Raw genomic sequence first — 17,498 nt, 5'->3', positions numbered from 1 at the left:
ACAGAATGACTTGCAAAACCTTGAGATAACAGTATAGGACACAACATCTGCTTTATTTTGGTATTTCCTAGAAAGAAACAAAGAAAGTAGTTAGCTACTCCAGATGGTTTACAACAGATTTGTACATGAATTTTTTCATGAATACAACTTTTTCCTAAACAGAAGTGCTTGAACTAAAGCTACACTGGATGTCAAAAGACCTTTCAGTACACTCTCTAAACACCATATTAGAGATTAATGCTAACAGAGAATCAGATTTATTTTTCTTCCTATTTCCTTCACTGGCACAGACTAGCACTTAAAAAGTCATCTAGCCTATTATCAGGCATTCAAGTCCCTAAATTCAGTAACAGAAGGAATAGCTTTTGCATGCCTGCTAAGGTTAACAGTGCTATTGGCTTAATTTTATTCACCTGCTCAAATGACAGAGTACACTCCTTGAGTGTTTGACAAGACTTCAACCCACCAAATGCAGCATGTATAATTTGTAAGCTCTTTATTCTTCTTGCTTAGATGTAAAAAACGCAGAAGAGTTTAAAACAAAAGCAATAAGCTTCAGTTGCAAAAGTATTTCAGCTGCTCTGAAATAAGAATCATTATGTTTCTTTAAAAGTAGTTTCTATAAAATTAACCATAAATTCAGCTTAAAATGTAAAAGTAGCAGATAACTAACAATTCAGATGTGTGTATCTACAAAAGCATCTAGGCATCTACCCATTGTTTTGAACAGGATGCAAATGCCCAAATTCCTTCATGGATCAGGGACTACTTATTTAATCTTACAAACCACTGCCTCTTACAAAAGTTACCATGACAGTACACTGGTAGAAGGAACTATCGCAGGAAGAATTCTGGATAACAGCCAGCTTTCTCTGGGGCGTGAGGGAAATACAAGCCTTATTGTAACACTGGTGATTTTAAACTGATTACAGCACTCTGATGAGCTGAATGAGTGATAAAGGGGACATGCTGCAGACCTTAACTTTAAGCCCACTGATCAAAGAATGGAGCTATGACAACATGTCATTATGGCTTGCCTCTTCCAAACACTAAATAGTGCTTTTCAGCTACCAGAAAGTATCACAAGCAAGAAATTGCTCATAAGAAGGAATACTTTGCCACTGTTTGAAGAAGAATTGTAGGGATTCTGTTTGTTTTATGCCTGTAACATTACGCTGCTGCAAGCCCTGTATTTTCCCCAACATTCTCTCTTCTTAGGCACCGCAACAGGATAGATGGTTCAAGGAATCAAATCAAGCCAGAAAAACTCAATTATTTTCTGCCACTTGAGCTCTTTGAACCAGCTTAGGAAGTCAGGATCACACAAGTGCCAATGCGAGAAATGCAGAACCGGCAGCTGCTGCTGATTCAGATTTGCTCGGAGTATTGTGAAACTACACCTTAAGCAGCATCCACTAAATCATTAATGAACTCTGAAAAAGTATTTTGAAAGAACTAGACAGCAAGTATTCTAAATCATTCTATTGGACTACATGGCAATAGCCCTCCCAAAAAAGTTAAAAAGTTTATCAGTAGAAGTTGTTTCCACATCCAAGAATTTCAGGAAAAAAACCAAAAACACAAGCAGTGCAGACTCACAAAGTTACACAAAATATTTTAATTCCCTCTTAAATACACCAGTGACTAGGGCATGAATACAGAATGCATGACCGGAACGCAACTCTCTTCAAGCACTGTCTCCCACCTTCAGAAGATCCCCTTAACTACGAGGGCACAGGGTGCTTGCGTGATGAAGCACTCAAGAGCCTCAGTTCTTCTGATGCTACTCCAGTAGCCTTTAGAAGTGGCTGACTCACAAAAGCAGACCGGAAGAAAATCACTATGCTTCCCAGAAGCAAGAGGCTTGATCCCTCCCAAATTCTTCTACTCTACAGACGATGTGAGAGCATTCATTAGACAAGGGTGACCTTCAGCCCAGCGACAGGTTGCTTAAAGTCAGGCAGATTCAAAGGTAGATATTTTGGGCTAAAAGCATCTTACCTCAGAATATGCTCCTATCCATCCAAATTCTATCTACACTAATTCTCAGAAGTAAGAAATGCAGGTATTTAGTGTCTCAAAACACAAAAGTATCTTAAGATATACACTCCACCACTGAACACTGCACAAAGAGGGGACATTACTCCTATTTACTTCCGCACAGTAGTGACTCTTACTTCTCCGAATAAGCTGCATTTTTTCCCATAGGAAAAGAGACTTAGATTCATGATACAGCTTTGGGATAACAAGCTATTATATCCAGCCCCCAATAATTTGTGTGCAGAAAATGCTCACATACACAAATGAAACTGTTTTATCCAGGAATTACATCACAAGAAAAAAGCTGAATGCTTCCTATTAAAGGCTTAATGAAGTTACAAGATGTATTAAGCATTTTATTTGGGCTCCTTAAGTCTTCGGGGTATGTAAACACTCAATATTTGAGTAGGACTAAGTTAGTTCAGTAAACTTTTATAATTTTTGCTACTAAGACACCAGTACTCTACGGTAGAATAGTTTTTAATTGAGCACAACTTAGATATTCCTTGGCTAATAAAGAATTTGAATTTCACCGTGTTTACAGTATTTTTTTCAGAAGGGAAAGACTATATGCAGCCAAAGCCATAAGTAAATCACTGCTAAAGAACTAAAACCAATATTCAATAGTAAGCACATGAAAAAAATTACACAGTCTAGAGAAATTTGAAGAACACTACTATGTTATTTTACAGAAGGGTAGGCCTCAAATGCTGGTCTTCCTGATGATTAAATACATACTTAATAACCTTGGTAGCAAAGCACTAATAATGCTCAAGCTGAATCCTAATGTTCAAAACAAACAAAACCCACTACAAGATCCAGTCCTTTGCAAGTTTCCAGACTCTGGTCAAAGAAGCACCAGAAAAACACTCGTTTCATTCTGCTCCACTACCAGCTACAACTCTGACCTTTTACAGATAACCAAACCATTGCTGCTTTAAAACAAGTAAACAAACCAACCAACCCACTCCCTGAACATCAACAGAAAGAGCTATAATCTAGTATGTCATAATTGGCCTTATGACATCACAGTACCACCACTGCCAATATCATCCCCCAGAATTGTAAACCAGTTCACGCAGAAGATAGTAAAAGATTCTGCAGAAGTAAAAGATACTAGGAGGGAGAAGGAAAAGAGCAATAGTGTAAGCCTACCACAGGTTAGCTAGTATACTGCAACCTCCGAATTGCATGTTTCCAACATACAGTAAACGTAAGATAACATCACTCTCAAGAGAGGCATTCATTAGGTTACCTGATTTTTCCGGGAATATAAGAGCATACCAAGGGAGTGCACTAGTTGTGCTGCAAGTTCACACAGTAGTTCTTCCTTAGTCTACATATATGACAAAGCCCAAACTAAAAACAGGAGTTAATTTCTGTGTAATTACTTGAGACAGTGTACAGCTTTCACCCTAAAGAGAAAGTTGTTCATCCTTTGTAATAAAATGATAATGAATTCTCTCTGCATTTGCTAAGTGGTTCTTGGTTCTATACAAAAACATTGTGAATCAACCAAGACCAGGCAAAGCCTCTATTTGTGTTTTTGTGGGTGTGGGTTTTTTTCCCCCCTCTTCAAGTGTGGAAGCTGCATTAAAATGTTCATTATTACAACAGTGAAAGGGAAGAGAATGAACAGAAGTTCGAAACTAAAAACTCTATGAAGTAATTTAAGTGCTTTATCCTTTTTGAAGCAGTTGATCTAGTATTACAGTTTTGTAAAAAGTGCAACAGTATCTTTCCACTGCATTTTAGAAGTAACACCCAGGGTTTCTTAGAAAGGTAAATGCCTTGAAATAAATTTACGTGGGATTCCGATGAAAATTTAGTTCAGCAGTTTGAAGTTTGCAGTTCAAACTTTTATTGCAAGTTAGTCATCTGAACTATTCAAGGCTGAATTTCCAACAGGAACACACTATTAGACTAGTATTTTACACTAGTCTAAAAGCTTGATAATACTACGGGCTTAGCATTCTAATTAGGTCCATACTTCTAAATATCACCTTACAAATGGTGGACTGAAGCTATGTCCACCATTAAGCTAATGGACTTAAGCTAATGGCTGCCTTTTGATACATCTAGAAAGCAGTTACAAAAGCTATTCTGAACTTTTTTCCTGCAGACCTATCTTTAATACGTATTTGTAAGGCAGCTCTTTAATTCCTAAATTCTCTGTAATTCTCTTTTCGGTAAGCTTTAGATCAGTAAATTCGCATTATGGCTATGTAGATGTCTTGGCAGCAGTGGTAGCTTAAGCAATATTTGCTCTCAGCAGCTGGTTCCTGTTTCCATGCTAATGTCTGTTGGTCAGCCACATAGACAGCTATGCTGGTACAAGTGAATGCCTGAAGCAGAGACTGCTCATCTAGCTGATGAGTAACTCAAACTCTGTTGAATTATACAAGCAGAAGATGAAGGAATACCAAAAGGCAGCCTTTCTAGAATTCAGAATGCACGTATGCAATCTACATTTGCCTACTGGGAGATCGCTGACAAGCACTTACTCCTCTGTTCTCCTGTAAGAGAGTTATGCTTAGCATAACTCGAGCACAGAAGTATGGAATCATCTATGAGTTATGCTGGACAGCTTTTCAAACATCCCGTTTCAGGAATGCTGAAGAGAAAGGCCATCTAACATGCTTCAGTAAAAATATCTAAGTACAAAACTTGTTCATTTTCAGTTACCTGATCTTCAGCCAAACTAAGGAGAAAAGAGTATCTTCAAGAGTTAAAATGTACTGCATTTATGTGTTAAGTGTTCTTTTGCAAAAAAACCCCCAACCAATCCCAATTAAACTACAAAGAAGGATTGTAAGCAAAGGACTTCTACTTTGAACAAACATGTTTATTGGGGCTGCTAGGTCTTTCCAGAGAAGAGCTTGCAAAAGTCTCTCACTAGCTTTTATCATATCTTACATTATGGCTACAGTGTAAGTAAAGTTCTAGATATGCCTTCCACGGCAATCCAGGAGTTGCAGATTGAGGAAGATGTGTTCATATTCCACATGGGTTTGTGTTTCTTTTTCTTAATGCAAAGGGCAGAGTCTGCAAACATCCACCTTCCTGATGGGGGGACTGAAAATTCCAGCTCAGACACACCAGAGTGATTTGCATGGGCAACATAAGATCATGTTTACTATTACTGAAGTGCCTATCTTTTGAGCACATTCCTATGGTGCTTCCCCCATGAGGTAAATTTATTCTCATCTTACTAGCTAGAACACCTAAGTAGCAATAGCTAATGAGTCAGTTTGCAACCATCTGTCCATTTGTTGCCTCTGAACATCTGGCCTTCAAAACAATGTTTAAAAAAATACTGTCACTCCAGGTGGATTACTTAGATTTTGTAAATAGCCATCTGCTTAAAACAAGCAGAAATCACAGCCTGAGCACTGGTTAAGTGTTCTGAGAAAGAATCTACCACACCTGTCATCTGATAACATTACAGGGCACATCTAATCAGAAGTCCTCTGCGCCAAAACAGCATATCCCTAAACCACACCTCACTTCACACAGAAGTGAACTGTCTCATCCACTCCAGCTACTATAGCAGCATTAAAGAGCATCCGGAGTTAATCGTTCCTTTCCCCAGGAAAAGAGCAAGGTGTTAGAAAACTATGGTATTATTCAAATTCAGAAGTAATCTTGCAAATAAAAACCTCCTCTGTTGATTATGCAGTAAAGAGGGCTTAGCCCTTTCTTGCTAAGCCTTTCAAGAAAACGTCTTAAGTGTAAGACCATGAAGAACTCTCACAGAAGCAGTTGTCAGGAAAATCAGAGAAAGCAACAGATTTCAGATCGGTTAATTCTGTAGCAAGTATGTGCATTTGGATAATAAAGAAACTCCATTGTTGCAGACTTCAAAATGTGATAGGATAGAGAGGTAAGAAACCTGACATAATTGCCTACTTTCATTGCTAAGACAGCAAAGGTGACCGAGCTCCAAAATTTTAAGATGCTCTAGCTGTAGGATATAGTCAGGAAGTTTCATAGTTTTCAAAGGATTGGTATCATTGGGAGTCTCTCATAGGAAATGCTCACGAAGGGGAAGAACAGATTCTCTGCAGAAGGCTATCTTGACTAATTCTTCTCTGAACAGTGTTCAGTGATTTTTAAGCCAGCTAACAGCTAGAGTTCTCAAAAGTTAATTTTCATCTGGGTGGAGAATCTCACCCTAGCATCTAGTGGCTAGCAACTCATTTAGAACAAGTCAGCTTTTGAATGAAGTCTTGCTACTACCATTGAAGTCAATAAGGAGGTTTTTTTATCTTCGATACCACATCTTGTATTTCTGCTGCTCCTGACAGAGAAAAGCTTAAACCCTGTTTCTACAACATGTCTTTCTGTACAGATCTGGTATTTAGAGCAAATATCCCACACAGGTTTCTCAAAGGCACAATAGCATCCCATTTTGCTTATCAGGGGAATTAAGCCATTAAAATATATGCATGTCAACTAATCACGTTTTTCCCTAACATGTATAATACACACAACCCTAAGTGGGACTACGAGTATATCCAAAACTTAGAAGGAATTTAAACTCCACAAAGTGGAGTGAAAAATGAGCAAAAAGATCAAAATTACAGTATTTCAGTTAGCACCAGGTACAGAAAATACAGTAAGAATTCCCTGATGTTGATATGTTTGACAATGACAGAAATCAAGTTTTATCAAGTTTATAAGGGATAGAAAGAGTAGGTTTTTATTTCTTTATATATGATACTGATGATTAGGGGAAGGACTTCCCCTCTTTCCAAGAATGCAAGTAAGGTTCTTATTCTTCCCTCATCTTCTAAGGGTAAGTCTTCAGTTACAAATGAACTAAAACTGAGCCATCACAGCAGATAAACTTGGACATTGCTGATGTACCTGTGCAGACAGTTACAGGAGGCATAAATTCTCTGCCACACTACTTAACCACTTGGATCTATTTGTGGCTTTTTTAGCCATATTACCACTTGCTAGGTTTATACACAAAAGGAGTTAAATTAAATGCAAAAAAAGGTCATTCAACACCATAATAAAATCACCAGCAGATTCAAATCAGTAATATAAAAACATCAGCACTACAAGCTGCCAAATATTAACACTTACATTATAGGCATTTTAATGTTTACTGCAAAGCACACAACTTGGAAAAAGATAATTCAAGCATCTGTTATGTCAACTAACAGCCTACACACACGCAATCTTCCAAAAGAACAAATTTAAATAATACAGGAACTGAAGCCTCCAAATAGGAATTGTTAAAATACAGTTATTTTTAGACCTCAATTACAGTTTTAGAACACCTTTTTTCTTCCCTTAGTCTCTTCCATGTTAAGAAATTTTTTCTACCTATTAGCAAAGTTACTTCAGTAACCATACTGTACTAGTATGAAAAGAATCAGCACTTAGAAATGTAAAGACATCTTAAGATTTCTAAGAGGGTCTATTTGCTTAGAAAGCAGCTCCTTTATTGCTAACACAGATTTATCTGCTTCCTAAATCAACGCAGTTGAACTGATTTGGTTCATGTCGAATAAGGCATATCTCAAAGCATTTTAAGGCAGTTATAAACAAATGCTTAAGAGAAGCAGCTGATCCTACATGATATGTAATGACATACTGCCATACTGTAACAGGATCAATATACCTGTAACCACATGAACAACTATTCAATCCACAGTTTGTTATAGAAAGTTAGGTTTTAGATCACAGATGGCTTGTCAGACTACTTCAGAGAACACAGTACTCCCCCCTGCAGTTTTATAGCATGCTCTACTTTTCCATCAGGCTAGAGAAACTTTTAAAGAAAAAGTCTGAACTCTAATTAAAAAAATTACTATCTCTAGGAACTGCAGAGTGAAGCAAATTTCCGTTACCTTTTTTTCTGGCAGCAGTCTCCACTATCGTCGCCTGGACACATGGAATCTTTTTCAGGTGTCTGCATTGAGGCTATCTGAACTGCTTCACTTGTCATCTAAACAGAGGAGTACTTGGCAAGAAGCAGCCATTTGGCGACTTGCAAGCTTAAATACTCAAAGTTTTGTCCAATTAATACTGCAACTTCAGTTTCACAATAAATTAGTTTGACTCACTTTTAATCAATACAGTTTAAACTCTCTTGATTTGCAATATATCTTTCAATGCTGAAGTTTCAAATATATCTATTGAGTAAAAACTGTTTTAAATTTTGCCACTATGCAAGTATCACAACATGTGTCGAACTATACCTGCAAAAATTCAAAGGGCAATTTTATCAATAAGAACGTTAAAACTAACATGCAAGAAGACCATGCCAGTTCTTAAGAAATCAATATTAGAGAGGGTGCTTAAGGGCATTACAGACAGTCAATGCAGTAATGATAGGTCTACATGGACTTGACAGCAAAAAGGATTCCGGGAAGCAAGCATGTTAATAATTCAACATTCATTTTATGCTATTCATCAGGTCAGACATCAGCTGCAGGCAAATTCAGATAACACAGCTTAAGACACCATCTCCAGCTCCACCAAAGGTTACTGCTCCTGTACGTCGTTGGCTGCAAGACATGCCCTTGCTGGACTGAATGGTGATGGGAACATCTTAGCACAAAGATGCATAAAAGAACACATTAATTATAGCAAGGGGACAGACACCCTACCCTGTCATCCCATTTATAGAGACAACATGTCAAGATATTTTAAAATGATTTATATTTTCCAAAGCTCGCATCTCAGTCTTACCACTTTGCTACATGTAAAGCTTAACCTGCATGTATTCTATACCAAGTTTAACAAACTGCCTGGATTAAACTAGGAATCCATAAAAAAAATAATATCAAGGCTCACAAAGGAATACTCAAGTATTCAGGCTTTTGCAGAACGACAACTGAAAGAATCTGATGAATTTAGCAGTTTAAAAAGAAAAGTAGACATTCAGCTTGGGGATTACACAGATAATTCCCACTATATAAAAAAACAGAACCACACAGTCACAACAAATTAGAAATAGGTACATGAATAGAAGACTGCTGATCTGAGCCTTCAAACAGGTGCTGAATTCAGCACAATGAGTGCCAATTTCAGTAGGTCTCCACCCCCCCAAAATTGAAGAGCTAGCATTAGGCAACCAGCTGCCTACATTAAGTGCTACTTGTACCTTCCAGTCCCCAAAACATCTCCTACATCCTTCTGAGTGAATCCACATGAATGTCTCCACCATCTGTTCTATGGCTGGATACTATGGCCTTGTATTCCCCTTCTTACACAAACTACCGTCTGTGCAAGGGATAGCTATGTGCCTCTCCATTCTTCTGAACCACTTTTTCAGTTCCTCCCTTTGAGTGCCATGAACACAGTGCTAGCCCAGTCAACAGGACAGTCCATCAACATTCTCCCCAAGACTGGTCCCACCGGAGGGAATTCCACTTTGTTTGCTACAGGCTTTATCCCCCTAGTCCTTGTTATATCCTCCACTCTTCCCTGGAGGTGGTGCAGGAACAACACAAACATTATTAAACATGTTGTTAAACTGTGCATGGAAGCTGAAGGCAATAGTATCACTCTGCTGAATGATGTCAATGGCTCCTACCACTTGATCGAACTTGCAGACAGATGACAACTGTATAGGTGCTTAAAGCTATGGCTTTATAGAAAGAAATGCATCTATCATTCCTTCCAAAATGCAGCAAACCTGCCCTCTAACTCATAATTAGTTCCTGATATTTTGAAATTGACTGGAAATGTCACTCAAGAGCTATAATATCGCATTCATAGAGAAATTACAAGCTCAGCACAGGACCTTACAGTAAGCCAGAAAGAGTTACTAAGACACTGCCAATTTAGTGAGACATTTTATATCATGCAGCTTAGTGTATCAGTTTTAGAAGTGGGAACACCTATGCTACCCAAAAGACAGCTTTGCATAGTTAAACATTAGTTACGTGTAGCAACCTACTTAATTGTTTTAGTTAAGGAACACAGCCACAGCTAGCTTATATGCCTCTGATCATTAGTGTATTTCCACAGAATTATGCAGAAGTATTTAATACTTGATAAATATTCATAATATTCTGTAGGAATAGTATAATATGCAAGAAGCCAAGACCTCAGAAATAGTACCATTTCGCAAGCCTCAGTATTCATGCTTTTTGTCATCTGATCTTGGACAATTTTGAAAGTCTTACCTTGAACGTAGTACAAAAGTCATGTCAAATTTCTTCCAGATCTTTTTCCTTCTGATAAAGATTCACTTTAGAGACTCTTCCTTGTATATTAGGGGTGAATAAAGCAGAAGAGCCTGTGAGTCTGAAAGTAGTAAGATGGAAGAATTGACCAATTTCTCTCCTTATTCAACATGACATTCAATAAAATCCATAGCTCAAGAGCTGCTTAATAGCAACTTCTAGACTGGAACTAATAAAATACACAAACCACTGGAAGCAGCCAAGTTAGTCTAAGTAAGAGAAGTACCGACTTGTCTAAGGTAATGCAGCAAGAGATCATGTGAATGCCTTTCACTTGTTGGAGATGAAAGTATGAAGTGATCTAAGCTACACCATTCAATGGCCACTACTTGCTAAACAACCTCCCACTGTCAATATGTACCACCTTCACAGAGGTCTAAGCAAATCCATTTCCAAACCAGGAATATGTACAACCACATGACAGAGAGCGAGCCTGCATATAAACATGCGTGCATACGCATAAGTAAGTGGAGAGAGGATGGAAAAGTCTGGCACACTAATGCAATCGTTTACAAGAATATACCCAGATTCTGGACTCAAAGGAAAAGACAGACTAAAAGTTGAGATTCAAACTTATTCTAAAGCACAGAAACCATGACAAAGAAGCCTGTTACTAGCCACTATAGATTTCTTTAAAAGCAAAAGCAGAAAGACACCTGCCTAATAACGAAAAATTATCATGGTTACGAGAAAGAAACAAAGTTGCTTTTCTCACAAAGGCATGAGAAGGGCTATCACAGTTAAATCCACCATGCCTAGATATACCAGTATGTAACTTCTGCAGCATGAATCTGACTAAAGCCTTCTCCGTTTTAGAGATGTCTACATGTAGCATCCAGGATAACAGCTTCTTTTCATAGGCCTGGGCAAAGAAGGAAGTGAACCCATCTCAGAGAAACTGAGATTTAGTTCCCTTTTCCAGTATCCTTCTTTCCTCCCAATAAATTCAAACAACAAATGCTCTACAAATTGCTTTGTTTTACTACAAGGTTGAGAATAATGGGTGAAGGCAAGTGAGAGACAAGACATATTGATCACTATAAAGTTCTAAAACTTTTTTCAACACTGAGAAAGAATATATTGCCTTTCTTAGGTGAAATGAGCTTATTCAGTTAATGTACCTTGCTTATTCAAGAGGTAGATTTCAAGTAACTAATGCTTAATATCAAAAATAGTCAACAAGAGTACATTATTACGTTCAAGCTGTTTTATTTAGCAGCACTAGAAATAAATGCCACTCGCACAAGGAACAAAGTTTCCAAATAAAACAAAATGTATTGATTATTTTGGCTACTTAGGTCCCTGCCATGGGTGATTCTTCAAAGAATGATTCAGAGTGGAGGGGACCTACGAGGTCATACAGTTCAACTCAGTCCCAGTTGCTTAGGGCTTTATCTACTCAGGTCTTGAAAACCTCCACAGAGACTTACAGGTTACCTCCTATAACCTCTTAACAATTATCCTTACAGTAAAAGTTTTTCAACATAACCACCCATTTCAATTTATGACCATTGTCTCTTGTTTTCCCACTGTGCATCTCAGTAAAGAGACTGGCTCCATCATCTCGGTATCCATCCTTGTATATACCAGATGGTTGCTATTGGGTCCTTCCTAAGCATCTCTTCTCCAGGGTAAACAAGGCCACGAAAGGCTCTCAGCATGCCCTCACAGGTCACATACTCCAGCTCCCTGACCATCTGGGTGGACTTGCCCCAAGTTCATCAACGTTGTTCTTGTTGGGGGTAGGGAGAACGGGAGCAAAACAGGCCACAGTATTACAAATGCAGCCTGGGAACATCTGGAACAAATGCCAACTAAAGCGGAATAAAGCTGTTTGTTTTCATCACTACCAGGGTGAACTGCTGACTTGTAGTCAGCCTACTGTTCACCAGAACCAGGTCCTTCTCAGCAGAACTACAATCCAACCAGTTTGTAGCACTGCAGGAGGGTTACTGATCCTGCAAGCAGGACTTGGCATGTGCCCATGTTGAACTCTAAGATTCCTACGGGCCCACTCCTCTAGCCTTTCCGAGTACTTTGGGATGGCCGCCCTGCCTTTGAGCCACCTAGTTCTGTGTCTACCACATACCTGATGAAGGTGCATTCCACCTCCTCCTCCAGGTCACTGATAAAACCATTAAAAAAAAGAAAGAGTAGCTCACAGCAGACCCTTGAGGAGCTCCAGTTGTAACTGCTGTCCAGGCAGAGAACGAACCATCAGCCACCCTTTGAGATGACTCTTCAACCAGCTTTCACTTGTCTAGTCATCCTCCCATTCAGCCTGTAAATAGGAGTATGCTGTGGGACACTGTAAAAAGCCTTGCTAAGGTCAAAATAAAAAAAATCCACTGCTCTCCCCTCAGCTGAAGACCTGGTCATTTGACAGAAGTCGGTCAGGTTGGTCAAGCATGACTGACCCTTAGTAGAGCCATGCTGACTACTTCCAGTCACCTGCTTTTTCGAAGGCCCCAGAAATGTTTTGCTACAGGTCGATATAAACTACTTATTGATAGTGCTATCCAAGTAAAGCAGCATTTAATGCTTTTAGCAAGTGAAATAGAAAGTTTTCTTTATTATATAACATAGCCAGGATGCCTGAAACAGTGAACAGGAACCATCTCTAGGCTTCAACAATTTGCAGAATTCAAATGTTCCAAAGCCTAAATATAAGAACTCTGTGATAAAAACAAGCAGGTCTCAAAACAAGTGAACACAGTCATCAAACAATTGAGTTTCTGGCTAATTTTCAAGGTATCTGGCAACAAGACAGTAATAGCAGAGGTTATAAAAGGAAAAACTTGGTGTTCATAACTCTACCTAAAATTTATTATAGAAACTGGTGGCAGAGAAAGGGATGAGAAAGGAGTGGAAAAGAATAGCAAGTGGCCAAGAAAACTTAAACATGTTTCATTATGCACATTAGAAAGAATTTCTGACATTCAGATTGCTTACATCTTTTCAGATGGTTTGATTTTCTCCTGGACTGTACTGGAAGAAAATCCACTTTACTGAGACCTCTGAACTTGAACAAATTCAGGAACTTCTGGACACAAAAAAACAGTCAGTGCCTGACAAACAACCTCAAATTCTAGTCTCTACCAGTGATGAGATTATTCATGTTTCACCCAAAATACTTCAGTCCCGTTGCAGTTCCCCAAAACTTATGCTTGAAGCAGGGAGCAGATAAGATACTCTAGCTCCGCATTAAGCAGTGAACAATGCCAACACCACAGTGGATGAGCAGAGGCAGTCCTCTTATCCCCTAAGGAAATTTGCAAACGTGACAAAAAGCACAGAAAAACAGCTTGACTCGCTCATGAACTTTCTGACAAACTCCTTACCATGACCTTTGCTAAGTTCTTGTTTCTGCTGTATTCTCATGTGCCTACAGAATAAAGATATTCTTGTCAGCAAGTGCTGCTATTTAATTAAACCAGAATGACTGCTGTGAAGGGAGTCATATCGACATCTGTAGCAGGCTCTGCATTTGGGGAAAATCCAAAGGAAGAGATGGGCATTTTTAATTTAGTTATAATAGAGGTTTTAACATCAGTATTTAATTGCATGTTCTTTTACTTTAGGATTGCAACATGGCTGGTGACACTGCTGACACTGTCAGTTATGGGACTTCCAGTATGGTCTTCTCTTCATCAGCAGTAACATTCCAAGTAAATTTAGAACTTCCACTTGCAAGACAGGTTATCAGTTATCCAAACCACTAGTGCTAAGAACCAACGTTACTAACTACACCTTAAAAGAACCTCCTTTGAAACATCTCAAGGTACAGTCTTACTAGAAGTTAGGCTAAGCTAAACCGGTAACTGCTGTAAGCCCACCTCCTGCCACATGTACTTTCTACTCCAACTTTTGCATCGGTAGTTGCTTTCATATCCTCATGTAGAAAGCTGATTCAAGAAGCTAAACTAAAAGAAAATTAACCTCAGCAATAGATACCCAACATACACACATCAGGTAACTCTCTCACCATGAGATAAGACACAGCCAAGTATCAGCATGAGGAGGAAGAGGAGCACATGGCCAGAGGCAGAAGACTGCAGAAATACAGCAGCACTAACATACTTAGGTAATTATGAGAACCTCTTCCTTAATGAAACAGTCAGGATTATGAGTGGGTTCCAGAAGCAAATGCCTGAGTGCATGCAGAGGCCTAACAAGAACTCTCTTTTCTGTACTGTATCAACATTTAAAAGTGGTGAAAAACCAAACAATTCTAAGGACCTTTAACTAAAAAGAGGAATACCAGATGCTCACTAACTAGGCAGCATGTAGCAGAAAGCTGTTTGGGTAGAGGGAATGAACTCCCCATAAGGAAGAGACAAAAACAAAGCTATATTGTGTACATTAAGTGAGCCAGCTTCCAAGATGTTACATCTATTGTTTTTAAATAGCTGCAAAGAAATAACAACAGTGCCTGGCTGACAAAGGAAGCAGATATATCTAGTGCCTAGCACTCTCACCGAGGTAGAGCAAGATTTAATGACTAGAAACCAACACAGAAGAAATTCAGAATTAAAAATTCAGCTTCAACTGAATTACATGCTAGCTACTACTTTAACTGTGCTGGGTTTACCTTTGTCCTGTCTCCAGGGTTTTGAAGGCACTACCCTTTGGCAGTTGAACCAAACAAGCTTTATTGCTTTTTCCCTCTTAATGGAAAAGTTATTCTGGGTCACATCAGCCCACTCTAATTTTCCTTTCTTTCTCTGAACATGGCAGTTTAGTCCAAGTACATCCTTTCAGTCACCCAATGACCTTCTAGGAATCTTTGCTTCCTCAGCGACAGTGATGCGAGTCTACCAATTCCATGACACCTTAAATCCATAATAAGATTAGATAATGCCGTGCATTGTTTTCCTCTATCTGCAGGACTTTTTACACAGTTTAGGGTGGAGAAAAAAAAACCCTAAAAAACTTTCACACAGTTCAGGAAAAAGCACTATAGACTAAAGCTTCTCCCATTCCCCCCCAACCCTTCCCAAGAAGGGACACAACAGGAGAGAATGAGCTCAAAGAAACCACACATCAACAAAAAAAGAAGGAGAGAGAATTAAGACTAATATAAAGAAGCTCCTCCCCATCTCACTCAGCAATACAGATGTCAGTGGTCAACTTATACTTGTTGATTTTTACCCATGCCAGCCAGTATCAGACAGTCATGATACCCCTGAAAGGCAAATAATTCCAGTAGACTAGTGGCAGACAGCAGAACTTGGTAATAAAACGTTGCATATCTGCTGATAGAAGTCTTCCACACGATGAACAGATGAATGAACAGAAGACAGAACCCTGTGATAAGAGAATAAGGAAGAATGCTCCTCGATGAATAGTGCGCTCTGCCTACTCAAGTATTCTCTGGATTAGCTTAAGTTCTCTGAATTTATGACTTCAGTTCTTTAGAAAGCATTGTAGTTTTCTTCCTCACTAAGAACACTACTCTTCATTTCCTCTCCTGCCTCATTTCAGCTTCTCTCCTGCAGTAACAGTATCAGACTTTGACCCAAGGAAAGGAGAGGATAAACACTAAGTGGAAAGAATCAACAGTTCTGAAATTGGAACAAAATAAACTGTCCAGAAGAAAGTTTGCTCACAGGTCGTCCAGGTTCACCAACTCTTTTTGTACTAGTGATAGCTTAAGATGATTACTAAAAAGATTATAAATAACAGAAAAGGATGATGGAGATTCCAATACAGTGTTCTAGGGCCATTACTTACTTTAGAAAGGCTTCAAGCACAAATCTGACAATTCACGACAGATCTAAGCTGTCATGTCTGCTTTCTATGCAAGAGCTTCTGTTTTAATCAGTGCTTCAATAAACAAACAAGACCTATGGAGGAAAAGACTATATGGAGAGACGTGTTAAGAAGCTTTCCACATCAGCTTCATATTCTTTGTGAAACTGACAACATAGCCAGGTTTCATGTCTGGACAAACCTTAAGACACCTTTCAAAAAAATGAGTTACTTCAGTTATGGAATTGCTACCCCAAGTTTTTGTTTATACAAAACACATTTGAATCTAGTAACCCTGAACAAAACAGCAGTGAAAAAAGATCACTTCAAGCAGTAACTGACTACTACTTTTCCTATATGGAGCCCTGCTTTCCCTCTGTACAGATTCAGAAACATGGAAAACTTTACACTGAAAATAGCATGGTCATTTAATATATCTGAGAATATATAGCATTTTTCAAGGAAAATGTTTTCTAAATATAAATTAATAAAGCGTTTAAAAAATACAATTTCAGAGTACTTTCCCCAGTGACATTTTTCTGACCATGTTAAATTCTATTCCCTGCCATTGGCAACAGCGGCGCACAAGCTCATTTCAAGAATCCTGAACTATACTGGAATTTTATTTCTTCCCCTCTGACTCTGTAAGTCAAGCCCCATTTCACTTCATGTTAAAAAACCATCAGAAATTGTTTTGACAGTCTGTAACCTTATCCCCTTCCCTCCAAAAGTCAGATATTCTAAGTTGACAGCATTCCTTTTTGTCTTTAAATTAAAACAATACTGAAACAATAGTCAAAACCAGATAGTAAGCTATTACAGTTAACAACAGCTACTATTTTGAGTTCATTAAATATTTTAGACGACTTCTCTGGCCTAGAATTACTTGTGTTTGGTGCATTCCAGTTAAGAAAGTGAGAAGTCATCCTATTGGATTTAATGTTACAAGCTAGATATTGATCTTCAACAGCTCTTAAGAGTCTCCATCACTCTTACACTCAAATATAGTAATAAAACATAGAGAAGCATAGCCATGGCTCAGCATAAGGCAAACCGAAGGGGACACAGAAGTGAAATAAATTCTATTGTTTACTATAAAAGTAGGATACAAAACACAACGTCACTATGGCAGAGTCCTAACAATGCTTTTCTTCCACATCACACACAAGCCTAATTATTATTTCAATTTTAAAACATAGGAAATTGTTAAACTATAGCTTTTACCATTTATAAAAAACAGATGGCCTCTCAAGGCCTGCCTGCAGAGGAGACTGCACAGCTATTTGACTCTAGCAAACATTGTGAAACATTCTCTTTCCAACATCATCATCCACAAAGGTAGTATGCTTGTCTTTTCCTTGATCCCACAAATTACTATTAAAAGAGAGAGTCACCTTAAGCTGCTTCCAGTGTCTTTACATTGTAAGACATGCACGGAATCTAAAGGAGGACTGGTTGGAAAGCCTCCCACAAAACAAGCAATTGCTATTATTAAAG

At 38.5% G+C, this 17,498-nt stretch overlaps 1 long non-coding RNA gene across 2 annotated transcripts; it reads right to left on the bottom strand.

Annotated features, from left to right (window-relative positions):
- LOC103918090 lies at positions 1-10,308 on the bottom strand. Of its 2 annotated transcripts, none has more exons than XR_663666.1 (3): positions 10,191-10,308; positions 7,905-8,255; positions 1-67 (listed from the first exon to the last, which is right to left on the bottom strand). It is a non-coding gene; the product is annotated as an uncharacterized LOC103918090 (long non-coding RNA). The 2 variants fall into 2 exon arrangements; XR_663667.1 differs by having other exon boundaries at positions 7,905-8,002.
- Between the last annotated feature and the right edge of the window lie 7,190 nt (positions 10,309-17,498).

The sequence above is a fragment of the Pygoscelis adeliae genome, unplaced genomic scaffold (assembly GCF_000699105.1).
Source record: "Pygoscelis adeliae isolate BGI_AS28 unplaced genomic scaffold, ASM69910v1 Scaffold96, whole genome shotgun sequence".
In the NCBI taxonomy this organism is placed as follows: domain Eukaryota; kingdom Metazoa; phylum Chordata; class Aves; order Sphenisciformes; family Spheniscidae; genus Pygoscelis; species Pygoscelis adeliae.
This window is presented reverse-complemented; position numbering and strand designations above follow the sequence as displayed.